This window comes from Anomaloglossus baeobatrachus, chromosome 10, assembly GCF_048569485.1.
Source record: "Anomaloglossus baeobatrachus isolate aAnoBae1 chromosome 10, aAnoBae1.hap1, whole genome shotgun sequence".
Classification (NCBI taxonomy): Eukaryota; Metazoa; Chordata; class Amphibia; order Anura; family Aromobatidae; genus Anomaloglossus; species Anomaloglossus baeobatrachus.
Window position 1 is genome coordinate 184,072,930 of NC_134362.1, and position 19,002 is coordinate 184,091,931.

The 19,002-nt window shown below is 44.2% G+C and overlaps 1 protein-coding gene and 1 long non-coding RNA gene across 3 annotated transcripts in view; one reads left to right on the top strand and one right to left on the bottom strand.

Annotated features, from left to right (window-relative positions):
• The window catches only part of LOC142254683 (uncharacterized), a 183,926-nt gene that overhangs the window by 101,657 nt on the left and 63,267 nt on the right, over positions 1–19,002 (bottom strand). For both annotated transcript variants that reach the window (XR_012727300.1, XR_012727299.1), the window contains exon 2: positions 10,651–10,683. This is a non-coding gene — a long non-coding RNA (uncharacterized LOC142254683). The remainder of the gene's footprint in view (positions 1–10,650; positions 10,684–19,002) is intronic.
• The window catches only part of CDH5 (cadherin 5), a 149,682-nt gene that overhangs the window by 76,650 nt on the left and 54,030 nt on the right, over positions 1–19,002 (top strand). The gene's annotated exons all lie outside the window — the stretch shown is intronic.

Genomic DNA, 19,002 nt, shown 5'->3' on the forward strand with positions numbered 1-19,002 from the left:
GTACGTGTCAACATAGTCTTCAAAAACCGCATAAGAAAGCACAGCAGACTGCACTTTCAAATGACTTTTTGCTCTCCACCTAGCCAGTAAGTATCAAAGTAGCCCTTATTTATATAGGCAAGCATAGCAGACTGCACTCTACAATGTCTTTTTGTTCTCCGCCTAACCAGTACATGTCAACATGGTCTTTATTTGACTGTATAGCAAAGGACAGCAGACTGCACTTTCCAATGTTTTTTTTGTTCTCTGGATAGCCTGTACATGGTCATCCTAGCCATTATTTAACTATACAGGAAAGCAGAGCAGACTCCACTCTCTAAGGCCTCTTTCACACTTCCGTGCCTCCGGTACGTGTTTGGTCAGTTTTCTCACGTACCGGAGACACGGGCACACGTAAACCCATTAAAATCAATGGGTCTGCGCTCACGTACGTATTTTGCCATGGACCGTGTGTACGTGTGGAGCATACGTATGCCGTATGCCTGTGTGCTCCGTTTTCTCTCCGGCATCACGGGTGTCAGACGGAACGCAAACGGGTCACACGGATGTGTTCCGTGTGACACGCACCGGAGAGAAGACGTGTCTGCAATAAAAAAAAACAAACTTTACTCACCTTCTCCAGCCCTCCTGTCTCTCCCGCTGCTGTCACTTGCTTCCAACCGCCGCTCATTATGCTCATTGCATATTCACTTCACTGTGGCCCCGGAAGCAGCAGCAGCGGGGAGTCTGCAGGACCGGAGACCGCAGATCAGAACCACGGACAGCGACGCCAGGGACAGGTGAGTAGAAAGTTCACGTTCTCCGTGTGTTATACCCTATACCTTAGATTTTGCCCATGATGAATGCACAGTGGTAAAAATCACCTGTGGGGTCTGTTAAAAAAAAACAAACTTGTGCTAACTTTTTTCTAATCGTCAAGATGTAAAATCAGCGTCCGTTTCCTTTCTCAACAAAGAACCATTCTCCAAAAAAGAGGAAATCCTCTCCAACCAGTCACTGACACCAGGGACCTGACAACTGTCAAACAGATCACGCTGCACCGGTATACAGCATTTGTGTATAGTTCAGATACAGCACCAGTAGCGATAATATATTTATATAGCGCCAACATATTCCATAGCGCTTTACAATTCTTACATTTAGAAGTGCTGCTTATGATATTTTACTTCTGTCTAGAAATGTTACTCGGCTTTTTACCTTTCGTCCCTTACAGGAGTGGGTTAGCAACATCTTTGCGCTCTTCATTACACTATGGCCAGTTTTGAAAAGTGGTGAAACAAGAATAATATCCTAAAAGATGAAATTTTTCCCCCCCAAAAAAAGATGTACGGAAAAATTGAATTCTTTTAATAGCAAAAAAACTGTCACAAGAGCGTCCAGTCCATTCATTGTCTATAGGACTGCTGGAAACAGACGAGTACCGCACTTGGCAGTCCCATAGACAATGAACAGAGCGGAGGCCGCGCATGCGCACCTCTTCTCCATATTCAGGAAGAGGCTGCAGAGACTCATTCTTGGAGTTATAAAAGCCCCAATCTTTGGATTAATGGGGGTCCCAGCATTTAGACCCTCAGCTTGGGAATAGAATGTAAATCCAGCGCAATCACAAGAATTTTTTAAAAAAAAGCTCTGACCTGGGCACATCTATATTTTCTTATGCTGCATGTACCTGCTTGGATTTTATGGAAAATCAATAATAAAGAAGAAAAATAAATTTTTAAAAAATTCTTGTGATTGCGCTGGATTTACATTCTATTTCTACCTGGTGACTTCTGACCATCCGTGCGCTGATCATCTCCCACAGGACGGCTATAGGTCTGCAGCAGGCTTGGTGAGCTGATAATAATATATATTTTGCTCAGCGTGGGAATAACCATTTGTTCACAGACGACTGCAGCACTCAGCAGTTACAAGGACAATGAACGGAGCGGAGGCCGCGCATGCGCACCTCTGCACTATATTTATGAAAAAGCTGGAGAGGCCTAATCTTAGGGTTCTAAAGCCCCCAATCTTTGGATTATTGGGGGTCCCAGCAGTTAGACCCTCAGCTTGGAAATAACTAATTAGGTTTGTGTTCACAGATGAGTGCAGCACTCGGCAGTCCCATAGACAATGAACGGATCGAAGGCCCCATTCTTGGGTTTCCAAAGCCCCTATTTTCTGGATCATTGGGGAATCCAGCAGTTAAACCCCTCAGCGTGGGAATAACCATTTGTTCACAGATGACTGCAGCAGGCATATAGACACTAAATGGAGCATACGCACCTCTGCACCATATTCAGGAAGAAGCTGGAGAGCCCCATTCTTAGTGTTCCAAAGCCGCCAATCTTTGGATAATTGGGGATGCCAGCAGCTAGACCCTAAGAGTGGGAATAACCATTTAAGTTTGTGTTCAGATCATTGCAGCACTCGGCAGTCCCATAGTCAATGAATGGAGTGGAGGCCGTGCATGCACAACTCTGCTCTATATTCAGGAAGAGGCTGTAAAGCCCCATTCTTGGGGTTCCAAACTCCAATCTTTGGATCATTGAGGATCCCAGTAGTTAGACCCTCAGCGTGGGAATAACCATTTGTTCACAAATTACTGCAGCACTCGGCAGTCCCATAGGCAATGAATGGGGCGGAGGCTGCTCTATATTCAGGAAGAGGCTAAAGACCCCCATTCTTGGGGTTCCAAAGCCCCCAATCTTTGGATCACTGGGGATCTGAGCAGTTAGACTCTCAGCGTGGAAATAACGATTTGTTCACAGATGACTGTAGCAGCAGTCCCATAGACAATGAATGGAGTGGAGGCCGTGCATGCACAACTCTGCTCTATATTCAGGAAGAGGCTGCAGAGCCCCATTCTTGGGGTTCCAAAGGCCCCAATCTTTGGATTATTGGTGGTCCCAGAAGTTAGACCCTCAGCTTGGGAATAATCATATAAGTGTGTGTTCACAGATGAGTACATCACTCGGCAGTCCCATAGACAATGAAATGAGCCGAGGCTGCGCATGCGCAACTCTGTTCCATATTTAGGAAGAGACTGCAGAGCCCCATTCTTGGGGTTCCAAGTCCCCAATCTTTGAATTATTGGTGGTCCCAGAAGTTAGACCCTCAGCTTGGGAATAATCATATAAGTGTGTGTTCACAGATGAGTACAGCACTCGGCAGTCCCATAGACAATGAAAGGAGCCGAGGCTGCGCATGCGCAACTCTGTTCCATATTTAGGAAGAGACTGCAGGGCCCCATTCTTGGGGTTCCAAGTCCCCAATCTTTGGATCATTGGGATCTCAGCAGTTACACCATTTAATTTTGTGTTCCAGGGGGCCATTGGTCAGATGTTGGACAGGTCAGGGCAGAGTAGATGGCCGGGTGCCATTGAGTAGGAGACTGTTTTCAAAATACGTCCTGAATCTATTCCAAAAAGGCATTCTCCAGTAAACAGCGCCACTCTTCCTTACAGGTTGTGCCAGGTATTGCAGATTAGGTGTGTATAGAGTGAGCTGCAATACTAAACCTAGCCCGTAAGTAAGATACTTGTGATCCAATATGAGAAAAGTTTTTTACTCAAATTTTTTGGTAATTTTTTTACTGCGTCCTGATTTTCAGAACATCCCCGTCATCATGAAAATGAACGAAATAACAGATGATGACGGCATCGTTTCGGTTTTATTTCATTCTCCTATTAGGGACGTGACTGTAAATGACGGAAAATTTGACTACGTCATAAAACGTGACCACGTCCTGCCAGGCTGAGGGATGAAGACGGGGGAGGACAATGGACGCAGTGTTTTGTCGCGTCGGTGTCTGGTGGATGATTCAGCCACAATCATGGAGGAAACAGATTTTGGGCAGGAAACGTCTGATCAGACCCGGGCCATCGCTGATGGGTATATTTAGCCACGTGACGTATAGATGCCACGTCCATACATCGCAGTCAGGGACTCCTCATTACACGCGGTCACCGACGTCATATCATATTATTAGATACTGTATACCCGGCTGTGTTTTGCCGGCCACGCATTTTGCGTCCTGCCCGTAGACCGTCCACCGTTACATGATCCCCATCACTTTTCAGCCGGGGACAGACACATATTTGTCAGTATTATATCCAGAAAATTGTATGTATAAATAATTGATAAAATGTGGAATGAATGAATGAATGAATGAATGAATGAATGGAACTTTTGTGTAATACATTTTAAAGGGGGTGTCTAAATAAAAATAGATTAGGTTTAATAGAGGAGAAAGTTTTCTGTGTTGGTGCATGACACATCTTTGTGTGAAGGGGGCTGGCTGACTGTCTTACTCTAATAGCCAAGCCAGACCCCTTTACAGCATTGATCATAATAGTGAAAGGGGCTGGCCATCTTACTGTAATACCCAAGCCAGACCCCTTCAATGCATCAACTATAATAGTGAAGGGAGCTGGCTGACTGTCTTACTCTAATACCCAAGCCAGACCCCTTTACAGCATTGATCATAATAGTGAAAGGGGCTGGCCATCTTACTGTAATACCCAAGCCAGACCCCTTCAATGCATCAACTATAATAGTGAAGGGAGCTGGCTGACTAGCTTTAATAGCTAAGCCAAACCCTTTCAATGCATAGACCATAATAGTGAAGGGGGCTGGCTGACTGTCTTACTTTAATAACCAAGCCAGACCCCTTTACAGCATTGATCATAATAGTGAAAGGGGCTGGCTGTCTTACTGTAATAACCAAACCAGACCCCTTCAATGCATTGACCATACTAGTGAAGGGAGCTGGCTGACTGTCTTACTCTAATACCCAAGCCAGACCCCTTCAATGCATCAACTATAACAGTGAAGGGGGCTGGTGGACTGTCTTAATCTGATAGCTAAGCTGGACCCCTTTAAAGCATTGACCATACTAGCAAAGGGGGCTGGCTGACTGTCTTAATCTAATAGCTAAGCCAGGCCCCTACAATGCATTGACCATAATAGTGAAGGGGGCTGACTGACTGTCTTTAATAGCTAAGCCAGACCCCTTCAATGCATCAACCATAATAGTGAAGAGGGCTGGCTGACTAGCTTTAATAGCTAAGCCAAACCCTTTCAATGCATAGACCATAATAGTGAAGGGGGCTGGCTGACTGTCTTAATTTAATAGCTAAGCTGGACCCCTTCAATGCATCAACCATAATAGTGAGGGGGGTGGCTGGCTGACTGTCTTTAATAGCTAAGCCAGACCCTTTAAATGCATAGACCATAATAGTGAATGGGGCTGACTGATTGTCTAGAATAGCTAAGCCAGGCCCCTTGAATATATCAACCATTAAAGTAAAGGGGGCTAACTGGCTGTCTTACTCTAATAGCCGTGCCAGATCCCTTCAATGCATTGACCAGAATAGTGAAGGGGGCTGGCTGATTGTTTTAAACACCTAAGCCAGACCCCTTCAATGCATCAACTATAACAATGAATAGGGCTGGCTGATCGCCTTACTTTAATAGCCAAGCCAGACCCCTTTAAAGCATTGCCTGTAATAGTGAAGGGGGCTGGCTGATTGTCTCACTTGAATAGCTATGAATGGAAATGAAAATGGAAATCAACGCTTCATGTTCTGACTCCCTGGTGAAAATTTGTGCACTAAGAGATGCAGTACAAATCATGGAGGGGCATTGTTATCCAAGTAAGGGTTCGGAAATTGGGTCATAAAAAGTGTATTAATGGGGGAAGCAAACACCTCCAGTCCTGGGGGACAAAACGCACCCATTGAACCTTCCATCACTTTCCACTTCTGCTTTCCATCAGCAACCATCCATCCTGATTCTTGTGTCACTACTTTGCAGCTGGTATGGTATATATATATATATATATATATATATATATATATATATATATACTGTGTGTGTGTATGTCTATCTATCTATCTATCTATACATATATATATATATATATATATATATATATAATGTATGGATATAGATAGATAGATACAAAAAAATATATATATATATATTTATATATATATGGTATATATATATATATATATATATATATATATATATTTTTTCGAAGTAAATAAAGCTTTATTAAATTCATAAACGCCGGAGGGTATTTTTTAACTGTAATGACTTTAAAAGTGGTTAGTGCACGCGCGTCCCCGTGCCCCTGAAGGCATCCAGCCATGTTTAATGTGACAGCAATCATCCTCCCCGGAGACGTCTTTGAAAAAATGCTCATTCGTTATAGCTCAACCGCACTGAATAATTAATAAAACATGGCGTTTTTTTTCTAAACTGCTTTGGCCTAAGAAATAAAATCGGATTTGACATTACTTGCTGTACATCACCGCAGCGGAGCCCTTATCTCCTGTAGGATTAGCTGTTTGTGCCTCTGATTCTTCTGCTTCAAACTTGGGAAAAGAAGTGGCTTTCTGCCAATTATCACTGGTATCCATATTAACTGTAATCGGGCTGCTATCGGTCACAGGGTCACCTTGAGAGTCCCCCTCACCTCTGCTAAATTAGAGACCTCTCCCCTTTATATCTCACCTAACACCCCTCCCACCTACCAATTGTGTCCTCCACTGACTGATTAAAGGGAAGTTCTCAAGTTTGGAAGTTATCCACCATTAATGGGATAGGGCAAGGGTGGACATTGATGTCACCCTTGCTCAGTTAGAGACCTCTCCCTTTCTATCTCACTCATCACCCCTCCCACCCACCAATTGTGTCCTCCACCAACTGTTTAAAGGGGAGTTTTCCAATTTGGAAGTTATCCACCATTAAGGGGCAGGGGTGGATATTGATGTCCCCCTGCTCAGTTAAAGACCTCTCCCCCTTCTATCTTACTCATCACCCCTCCTACCCACCAATTGTGTCTTTCACTGACTGATTAAAGGGGAGTTTTTAAGTTTGGAAGTTATCCAATATTAATGAGATAGACCAGGGGCGTACATTGATGTCACCCCTGCTCAGTTAGAAACATCTCTCCCTTCATTCTCACGCATCACCCCTCCCACCACCAATTGTGTCCTCCTTTGACGGATTAAAGGGGAGTTTTCAAGTTTGGAAGTTATCCAATAGTAAAGGGAAAGGGCAGGGGTAGACAATGATGTCACCCCCGCTCAGTTAGAGACCTCTCTCCTTCTACCTCACCCAACACCCCTCCCACCCACCTATTGTGTCTTCCACCAACTGATTAAAGGGGAGTTTTCTAGTTTGGAAGTTATGCACTATAAATGGAATAGGGCAGAGGCGAACATTGATGTCACCCCTGCTCAGTTAGAGACCTCTCCCCTTTTATCTCACCCATCAGCCCTTCCACCCACCAATTGTGTCCTCTACTGACTGATTAAAGGAGAGTTCTCAAGTTTGGAAGTTATTCAGTATTAATGGAATAGGGCAGGGGCGGACATTGATGTAACCACACAGGAGCCCAAAAGGTAAAAGGGCCACTACCATCTCCAAAGCAGGTGTAATTGAGCATTATTAGGAGCTACTGGACTGCAAAGGGCCCATATATTGTTCTTGCACAGGAGCCTTTTCTAAGTTTGTCTGGTACTGAGAAAGTGGATAGCTTACTGATAACTGGGGGTCCGATTACAGGGACCACCACCAATCATGAGATCTGAGAATCATGTGCACCTCTGCTCCATTCTTTCCTAATGGACCACCAGAGATAGTTGAGCTGGTCTTCGACACTCCTATAAAAATGAATGAAGCAGCAGTGTGTATAATCGACCACAGTTGCATTTGTAGCACCTACGGGGCAGGGGTTAAATGTACTTTTCGCCGGGCCGGTGTTGGAGGGTCTAGGATGACATGGGTGGCCCTGCCCGGCTTCGTGGCTCCAAGGTGTACAATAAAAGGGAAGAGGATGATGGAATAATAGTTTGTCTCATGATGCCACCTGTGGTATGCGGCCAGGGATTAACCACTGCTGCGGGTGATGTCCTCCAGGGCTGGTGGTGTCGCAGCAAGGATGGTTCTGCTTCCCACAGGTGGAGCGGGGAGGATGAAGAGGGGGCATGATGGCTGTTGGCGCTGGAGCGCGGGGCAATGGTGCCGGTAATGATAGCCTGAGGCAGCGGTTGTGGTTCAAGGTCTTTTTACTCACAGTTCAAGTGCTGCCTTCAGGGTATCGGTCACTGACGTTATGGGCCCCAGCCGATCCCGGGAAAGTCCGAGGTAGCCACCGGTGTTGCGAACTGAGAGACCCTCCTTTCTTGTGCTTTTTAGTGTGGATCCCTGTGGCCTATAGCTACTTGGAGACCCCGGTTCTTGTAAGTTAATTTCCCGTCCCGTGTACAGGTGACGCGGATCCACTGTGGGGCTTGACCATAATCCCGGCCCCAGGTCCTATGTGCCACTGTGCTTCGGGAACTTGTGATGGCCAGAGGGACGTACAATCTCCCTGTCCTGCAGATTCTGGTGGTCCAAGTAGAGTATATTCCACCTTAGGGCTCTGCACCCTGCACTGCACCGGTTCCGAAGGAGCAATGAAGCTCTCCCCCCAGCAACCATATTACTCCTCTGTCTCTCTCCAGCTCACCCGGTAAACTCCTGCTTCTTCCAGTCAGGCTGGTCCTAACAGATGAAGCTCTAAAGCACTTTCCCTTGCAACCGTGTTCTTCTGTGTCCCAGATTATTCTAAGGTGAAAACTGTGTGTTCTCTCCCTCTCCTCATGCTACCTTCCTGATGTCTCACTGGTGCTGGGGAAGTCCCACTGTTATGGTGACCTCTCCCATAAATTTCAGATGACTAGCCAAAATTGGCGGCTTTGACCAATTTTCATCCCAAGGCCCAGACTCCCAAGGACTCCTTCCCTTCTTTTCTCCTTGAAACCCAAGTTTGCCAAGTATGGGTACATCATGGAACTGAATTAGGTAATTGCACATTTGTAGTGCACTGCACTGTGTTTCGGCTGATTTTCATGCCTCAAGCACAATAATACTTCCCAATGGTTTGAGCTAAGCCCCGAGGTCACTTCTTATTGGTTTCTTCAAGGCTGAAATAATCTCCGAGAGCCATAGTAGACTCTTCCATCACAGTCTGGTAGCTAATCTGTAGTTTTGGTCTCGTTCAGTATGATCGTTCTCCTGCAAGGGTTCATCCCATCCCCCACAGATGTTTAGGCCTTTTTAGGCTTCACCTATACAACAAAACTCTCAATTGGAATATAGCCAAACTTCCAAAATTCTCCCAGCTCTTCCCTTGTGATAACTTGGTGGTTCAACTCAACCACATCTTTTTTTAGGGACACAGGTTCTTCTTTGGTCTACTCTCTAACAATACCTACCTCCCAAAACCAAGAAGACAATCTGTAGCGCCCAGGCAGGGTCTCATGCCTCAGCAGGGACGTCGTTCTCCTCATCTGCCCTGCGATACCATGTGCCCTGTTCCTGCCCCAGGGCCTGCCACAGCCTCTTCCTGCTTCCAGGCCACACGCAGGCCTTCTGGGAGTGTCCGGAGGGTGTACGGCCATGACCCCTTTCTTAAAGAGATGGCGTCCTATTACCCAGAAGTGACTATTGAGGTTAGCAATTACCCTAAATGTATTTAAGGCACTCCTCCTTTTAAGGGAGGTGCCTGAGCAACTGTATTGCATTGCTAGGTCTCAGGTCCCGTAGCTATTACTGTGTCTAGTCCTGCGTCATCTGTCCTAGCACCAGTTACCTGTACCGGCTAATCTGCGTCTCTTCCTAGTGCCTGATGCTACTACCACCTCCATGCTGCCACGTCTGAGTTACCACCTCCATGCTGCCACGTCTGAGTTACTACCTCCATGCTGCCACGTCTGAGTTACCAACTCTGTGCTGCCATGTCCGGGATACCATGTCCCGTTGCCACGTCTGAGTTACCACCTCTGTGCCATTACATATGAACACATCTGCATTGGACTTCTGAGACTCCACTGTCTGTAGAGCTGACACCACTGGTTCTGGTAGTCGTGTATTTAGGTTTCCTGGGGCTGCGCCTGAGAGCCCCTGTATAGGGGTTTGCTCAACCAGGGAAGTCTAGTATACGGCCCAGTGGGTCGACTCCTGGACGCTTGCTGCTCCTCGGCAGCCATAACACAATCGTCCTGGAGCCCACCACTCCAATCTGCCATGACATTTGCACAAAACATGGAGACCCTTGATACATCTCAACCCATCATGTGAACCCCCCACTTGCAGAAAGGTTCATTTGCTTAGTGATGTTTTGACTTGGGTCATCTTCTACTAATTTCAGGCCCATGCCCTTGACTCTTGAGGGCATACACTGAACAGGAGAAGTTGAATTTACCATTATGAGACCTGCTGGATGATTTAACCATGGAGTCTTCGATGACCTTTATATCCTTGATCCCATCTTTTATAAATCTGATCTCCATTCCAAATGTCTTAAGATACCGTATAAATTAAATATTGCATACACAGTACATTGCCCGGATGTCTTTCCTCGGTGTGTATGTGTTTTCATCATTTGCAAGAAAGAATTATTATTTTCCTTTTGCGTGGCCTTCAGAAACGTGTGCGGCTGGAATAATGAATGAAGAATGTGGACGGAGAGCCCCATGGGGCTACATTCTGGAAGATTTCCGAGGCTCTAACCCATTATTTTCAGATTCAAAGTGTCAAGTCCCTCCCGCTGAAGTTCAATGTACAAAGCTGGCGAGGAACGACGCTGCCCGTCTGCTTCACACTGTGACCTACCTGATCTGGGTCACCTCGTATGGAGAAGGTAGCCTGTGGGACGGAGAGAAATAAGTAATTAAGATGTATCTAGGACAATGTGTACTAAACAAGCAAAAACAGAGCAAACTTTCAAACAACACAAGCCGTCGGCATATGGCTCGTATAATTCTGCTGTATTATTTCCCGGAAAATGGATATTTATTCCCGGCTAGAAGATTATATTTTTATGGTTGCCTAGATTTGTATATTGAGGATTGTGCAGCTTTATAGGGGAAAAATTAGTATATGACTTTGCAGGAACTAGGGCACAAAGAAGGAATAGGGTCAAACTTCTTTTTGTTAGTTTATTTCCTCCCTGTGTTTTATTTCCTCCTTGGTTCGTATTGTTTCTCCCCCATGTCTGATTGCAGTGTGTATGTGTTTGGGTTTTTCCCCTGTCTGTGATATTTGTGGGGTTCGCTATTCCAGTCCCGGCCCTCTCCTGGGCTGGGGAGGGGGTGTTAGAGCAGGGTATGGACAGAAGTTAGGGTCACGTTGGCAGTCCAGACCTCGCAACCATTAAGCCTACCTCTGGGATAAGATGAAGTCTTGGAAAAAAAAAACAGTTAGCACGCCGCGCTTATCACCAATTCAAGCCGGAATAATTAAATCCAAGTCTTTATTGTATTAGCTAGGTGCAGGGTCACATGGGTAAGACCTCACCACAGGTCCTGGATGTGAAGACTTACATCGATTGTATAATATTTGTGCTAATTCTAACAGGATTCGTATTGACGTGTAAGTTCTGACTATTGGTTGCCGTGATGTGAAGGGATTCCATTAACAGGAAGTCAAATAAACTTCTGACATCTGACTAATTAAAGTCACACGCCCACCTCATTCCATGCCCTTCATTTTGGGATATATAGAGTCCCACATTCACCCAGTCTGATATATGTCCCCTGATGAAGAGATGAAACGCGCGTTGGGACTGCTGGGAGGCTGTTACCGCTGCAATTACGGGTCAGTACTGGTTCTTATTATACACAATTGAGGGGCATTAGTTGCTACCTTGCATGGTTACTATATCTCATGACCCTTGGTGGGGGTTTACCTCGGATATACATATCATTCTTATATAGCCACTGAAGGTTGTTATTACTAGGTAAATAGTTGATCTATGTAAGGGTTACAGTTTATATCCCCCTCAACAGTATTTAATTATAATTGTGAATCAGTTCAAATACATAATTATTCAATAGAGAGGCATTATAGTGACTGGAATATACAGCAATTATGGTGCATTTTTTTCTATAGCCAAATTAGGGATAATATTGTTTATATTATTATTATTATTATTATTTATATTATTATTATTGCCCGTAACTGTTATTTTGTATAGAACTATTTACATCCGGTCACATTGGCCTATTATTATGTATGCAGTTCTTTATTATACTATTGTATGCGGTATAGTCCTCCGAATTGGACTCCTTGTTGAATTTTTATAACAATATTAATGAAATTAAATAAAGAATATTTTTTATTGAATTTTGGGTTCGTACCACTTTCCTTCGCTGTTATACTCGCAACCATTAAGCCTACCTCTGGGATAAGATGAAGTCTTGGAAAAAAAAAAAACGGGTATCACACCGCGTTTATCACCAATTCAAGCCGGAATAATTAAATCCAAGTCTTTATTGTATTAGCTAGATACAGGGTTATATGGGGTTGACTTCACCACAGGTCCTAGAAGTGAAAAGTTACATCAATTGTATAATACTTATGCTAATTCTAACAGGGGAAGGGGATAACTCTGAATCCCCTCCAGATATTATCTGCTCCTCAGCTGCTGTCACTCAAGAAGCTGCCAATTTTATAAACTTTACTTTCTTGGGTTTCAAAACCTAAACATCCGAGCTGACCACTACAGGTATGTATAGAATCAGCCTGATAGTGCCAGTATAGCACTGGCTTTAGGTTATATACGAAAATCCTGGTGATTGGTTCCCTTTAAGTCCCTTCACCACAAATATAGCAAAAGTTGTTGGGGTGGGTTTACACAACTGTAGGACAAGTTTAACAAAATGTCCTACGGCACAAGAACAACAACAGAATTAAAATTAAATTCATTACAATAACAGTTCAAATTAAAAGAAAAGTTAAAAATACAACTGATATTCACAAAAGACAGAGATAATGAAGCTTTTTGTTATATAACCAGTGAAACGCCAAAGAGCGCAAATTCCTAAGAAAAAACCCAGAGTTCTGTTTCTTACCAAAGTGTGAAAACAAACCGACTTCATAAAAACAATGCAAAGTTATAACAATCCCAGCAGCTAAAAAGCAAAACTAATTTATGAAGCGGTATTGCAAGCTAAATTTATTAGAACAAAACAAAATTATGGAAAATTGGTGCCCGATAGGAAAATTTAGGAATGAGTACACAAAAATGCTTTAAGAACAACCAACAATACTCATTTAACAAAATGTTTGTTGATCAATCAGCACTCAAGATGCAGCGACGACACCAGAGGTCAATAGGAGAATAGCTATGGCCAAATCAACAATGAAGTCACTGGACAATATACCCTAATCGAGGAATATTTCACTGGTGACAAACATACCCTTCTACATAGTCTGGTCTCCGCTCATACATAGTCTAGTCTCTTCTGTAGTCACATATGGATGCAAAGCCTGGACAATAAAGGAACAAGACAGCAGAACGAATCAATGCCTTTGAAACTGGTGCTGGAGAAGGATGTTATCAATACCATGGAGGACAAGAAGAGCAAACATGATTTTTAGAAGAAATAATACCAGACGTCACTCGAAGCAGCAAAGATCACCAAGCTATGATTTGCCTACTTTGGACACAGCATACAAAGAGAGTAATCCCTGGATAAGGACATCATGGTGAGAAGAATCGAAGAAACAAGGCGAAGAGGAAGACCAGCAATCCGATGGCTTGATACTATCAAGATAGCAGTGGAGAAGATCCTGGTGGACCTATCTAGATGGAGAAGACCCTGATGGACCGATCTAGGCGGAGAAGACCCTGATGGACCTATCTAGGTGGAAAAGACCCTGATGGACCTATCTAGGCTGCAGAAGATCGATCTTTCTACAGAGCATTCTTCCATCAAATCGTCATGGCTCGAGATTGAGCTGAAAGCCATTAAATAATAAAATAATAGGTCATTTTCTGATGACTCATTACCTTTAAGACATATATGGACTAAGGTTTTATAACTGTGTCTTCATTGGAACTATGATCTGTATGACTTTGTCGGAACGAGAGACATGGTGATCCTTTCACACAGGTCGATAAGCTTCTTCTGATTGACGACATCAGTGGACATCAGTCTATCAGTGATGGTTTCCTTTTATTTTCATGTAAGAAGGATAATGAGGGGGTTCATACAACTGATCATTCCCATCTTTTATTATTTTTGGCAACACATCCCTGTTTTTATGGTTCTGATGCTGGAAAAATGCTGATTTTGCATTTTTTCATTGTCCGTTTTAGCCCTGGGCAGGTTTGCAACGGAATGGGCAATGATGGGGTAAGAATGGCAATCATAGCATTGCGTAAAAGAGGCAAAACCTCATGGAAGATGACTCAGCTAACCACTAAATTTTATATATGGGTTTACCATAGCCCAGAAGCTTGTTACGCGTCATGTCAGATCCCTACGGATAACAGACCACCTAAAAAAAGATTAACTTTTTATATTCCCCGATTAAAATTCACTGGCCCGAACAGAGGCGATCAATAGCTAATTTCTATTTCCATAATGGAGCTGAACATAATGGACATGTCGTATGTTTGTGCATTTATTTCCAGATGTAATTACTAGAAGGACATCCATCTAATAGATCAAATTGGGAGGGGAAAAAAAACCCAAACAATTCCGACAGGTTCTTTATCAAAGTCAATACAGCATGAGTATGGTAAAGCGATGGAACAGAAGGCGGAATAACAACCTATTCCAGCTGATATTTACATTGTGCTGAACCCAGAAAGGAACGTCCACAGCCGAAAATATTCCCATATGAATAAAATGAATAGACAAACATTGAAAACCAATTAAGAAGAACCTGAGAGACTCCGACCTATCTTCTCAATAGTTGTCCACCGGGGGTTGAGTAGAAGACATGTTATTACGAGTTACTGAGACCTATTAATGACAATACATCACATTTCATGAAGATTAGGGCTTCCTGTAGAAGAATCAGACTCTTCTTCTTCAGGCTGAAGGCTCGAGTTTGTGTAGAATACTCTTGGGTAGTCCACAAAGTGAAGCAAAAAGTTTAGATAATAGATCATGGCTGTGTACAAACTAGAAAAATGATACAAAGGCAATGTTCCAACATTAACAAGATCAAAATTATAGAAACACTAGGACTTGGCAGAAGGTGTAAGGTGGAAGATGTCACCGACGACCACCAGTCCTGAGGAGGCCAGTGGTCAAAATGTCTTGTGTGATGGAAAAAAACTGCAAACATTGAGGTTTCAGTTTGTTCAAAACCATAGAATTAAGCAGCAGAAGTACTGGGATTGTATTCTGTGAAGAGATGGAACATTTTGGGTCTATGGATCAACAGAATGTCTAGAGGAGGAAGAATGAAATATGCCCTGAAAAGAACATCCTGCCTACAATGAAGCATGGAGGTGGCTCAGTGATATCTACAGTGAAGCATACAGGTGGCTCAGTGATGCCTACAGTGAAGCACGGTGATGGCTCAATGATGCCTATTCTGAATCATGAAGGTGGTTCAGTAATGCCTACAGTAAAAAAATGGTGCTGGCTCAATGATGCCTACAGTTAAGCAAGCAGATGGCTCAGTGATTCCTACAGTGAAGCATGATGGTGGCTCAATGATGCCTACACATAAGCAAGCAGATGGGTCATTTTTACCTACAGTGAAGCATGATGGTGGCTCAATGGTGCCTACTCTGAAGCATGAAGGTGGCTCATTGATAATGACAGTGAAGCATGGTGGTGGCCCAGTGATACCTACAGTGAAGCATGTTGGTGGCTCAATGATGCCTACTCTGAATCATGAAGGTGGTTCAGTCATGCATACAGTAAAGCTTGGTGATGACGACTCAATGATGCCTACAATTAAGAAAGCAGGTGGCTCAGTGATGCCTACAGTAAAGCATGATGGTGGCTCAATGATGCCTACTCTGAAGCATGAAGGTGTCTCAGTGATGCCTTTAATGATTCATGGCAGTGGCTCGGTGATGTCTACAGTGAAGCATGGCAATAGCTGAGTGATGCCTACTGTGAAGTATGGCGGTAACTCAATACTGTCTACAGTGAAGCATGGTGGTGGCTGGGCAATGCCTACAGTGAAGCATGAAGATCTCTCAGTGATGGCTATAGTGAAGCATGGAGATGTTTTGGAAATGCTCTGGAGCTGCTTTTCTTACTCGGTCACTGCAAACATGCTGTGCATAGGGGGGCAATATGCATTAGAAATGCTAAGAGAAAACATCATGGCTTCTGTGAGGAAACTGCAGCTTGGGCATAATTGAACTTTCCAAGAGGACAGTGATCCCCAGCATGCCTCACAGCCTATCAAGGATTGGATTTAGAGGAAGTCCTGGAAGATTCTGGATTGGCCATCAAAGTTTTTTGACTTGCACTCCATAGAAAATCATTGATGGCATTTGAAAAATGGTGGTTACTGCAGATAGACCCAAGAACATTATTGATAGAGGCCACTGCCCATGGAAAATGAGCTAGGACTCCTCAGGAACGCTGCCAGAGACTGATGTCTGGCTAGGCATCACGTCTGCAGCAGGTCACACCAGCCAAAGGAAGGGGAGGATAATTCTGAGACTGCAGTAGTCTGTAAAAGGGGCATTTTGTGCTGAATTTGGAGAAACCTCTTGTACCTAAGCGTTACTGAGACCTATTTTAACCAGTTTATTGCATTTCATCGAAGGACATCATTACAGAGCATCAGAAACCTTGGACCTTCCACTAATAGTCAAGATGGGATGAGATCCAAAAACTGGTTAGAGGTGAATATAATTTGGAATTACAAACGCATCACTAGCTCAGGAGAGGCACTAATTTTACTGCTTTCTTAAGTTTATTCTTAATCTTGAACTCCATACTATAAACAAGTAAACTCAGATTTCAATGGAGAAAATGGAATAAACCATTGTCAGACCCTTCTGGTAGTGGTTAACCTATCACAGAAACAAAAGGTTGACATTAGACCGCAAGGCAATCCCACCAAAATTGGAGGGATTGGCCAAGGTTTGTCTAATATCTATGGGCAAGCCGGATTGGGAGGAAGTGGCTCCACTGGTCCAAGATACCGTTCATTGACCAGGAGGAGCAAACCTGAACGGCTACCAAGACTTCACTAAAGCCAGAGGAAGTGGAGACAGACAGGCGCTGGTAGGTAGCCGACTGGGGCAGAACCGGGGTATCTCGGCACCTTGGTAGCTGGTGCCACAGGATTGAAATCAGGTACAGCTTCAGATGAGGTTGTGGACAGTGCAGACAGGTGCAGGCTGGTACTGGTAGGCACAGACTGGTAAATAGATGCAACAACACAAAACAATCACTGATCTCGGGGAGACCAGCCAGAGAAAACACTGCCGGCAGCCAGCGAGGGCGCTGAAGACAGTGAAATCCTAGGTACATTGCCCCCTGGGAAATATGCAAATCAAAAAAGTCCGTGGAGCCTCTGTTAGAAGTCTCAACACAGAAACCAGCCAGATATCCCTCCGGGAAGGGCCCAGCCAAGGGGTGGCTCTTTTTAGGAGACCACCATAACCACCATATTAAGTGGCCCTTTTAGTCAATATCCAACTTTTTGACAAGTTTAAAGATATGACAAGGGAAATACCAAGGCCAGGGATCCATCCACAGACAGCTGTTTCGGGGTATTGCCCCTCATCAGTGTGGAGTAGGATTCTGGCTAGGTGGGAGCAATGCCTAGTAGACCAACAAGACAAAACAATCACTGATCTCGGGGAGACCAGCCAGAGAAAACACTGCCGGCAGCCAGCGAGGGCCCTCAAGACAGTGAAATCCTAGGTACATTGCCTAAATTGGTAAATAGATGCTTATGGAGGTACACGTGCACTGGAGGGATACACAAAGGCTCAGTGGCAGTACTAGGTGGAAGCAGAGAGACAGACACTAGTGAAGATTAGGTTTGGCAGGCAACAGCAGGGGAACCTGACAACTAGCTAGAACTTAAGCAAACTAACTAGGACTCAGTGTACAGGCACCTCCCAATGTTGGAGGATGCCTTAAATACACATCCAGGTTAGGTCCCGCTGGCCCTTTTAAGTAAAGGGAGAGCAGCGTGGCCACACCCTAAGGGTGCTCCCGAGAGTCCTGTTGCGCATGCACGGGCCTTGGGAGCCAGAGGATGGGACATGAGCTGTGGAGGGCGAGAGAGTAACAGGAGGGGAGCGTTGGCGCCCCTGACACACGAATGCAGGGGCATCAAAGGCACAACACGCGGGCATCAGGAGCAGGAATACGGGACAGGAGCAGTAGAAGGAAAGATGAGAAATTTGGCACCCCTGACACATGCAGTGCAGGAGCACCAATGGTGTATGGCAGAGAATGATTTGGCCACGCTGGGCACTAAGGGTCTTGACGCTTCCCATGTCCATCAGCCCTCGTCACATCTTTATTTACATCCTTACAGTGATCATTTGACGCCATACAATTTACATATTCTACATATCGACCACATACACACATATGTAATGTGACAAGCATTGATCTTTAGGCTCACATAAAAGATGTGAGAAGTTCCTCGTCGGACAACTGATTTGCTCACAGTGAGCAATGATCGGGACTGGGCGTTTCTGATTTGTTCATTCAACTGATCATCTGCCCACCGTAAAAAGAACCTTAAGTTTCCAAAAATGACCTCAGAATATGGTCATTACAGCTTCTGTAGAGGTTGACACCTATTTTCCATACTGTCAGGACAAATATGGACACTCGTGAAGCAGACTTTCCATTGTGGAGTCTGGGAATGGTAATAGGTGACGACGACCCCCATAGGACTTGTTTTCTATTTCCTGGTGTCACATTTGGAAAAAAAAAATTGGGAAGTACGGAAATAACTAAGAAATGAAGAGAATAAAAAATTCAATTGAACAAAGGGATTTTTTTTTAGGAATAGAAAGTGATGGTCTATGCTTAAGGTAGGAAGACCATTTGTGATCAGTGAGGGTTTGATTCTCCGGGGTTCCCACCACTGCTTTAGTGACCTGTGGTCCCTTTAGGGTTTTGCTTATGTACGTACATGTGAGTTCCAGGGATCATCCATCTACCACCATATCACTACAGATAGTTACCGTACATATATTTTTTCAGTTGACCATATTTCTTGGAC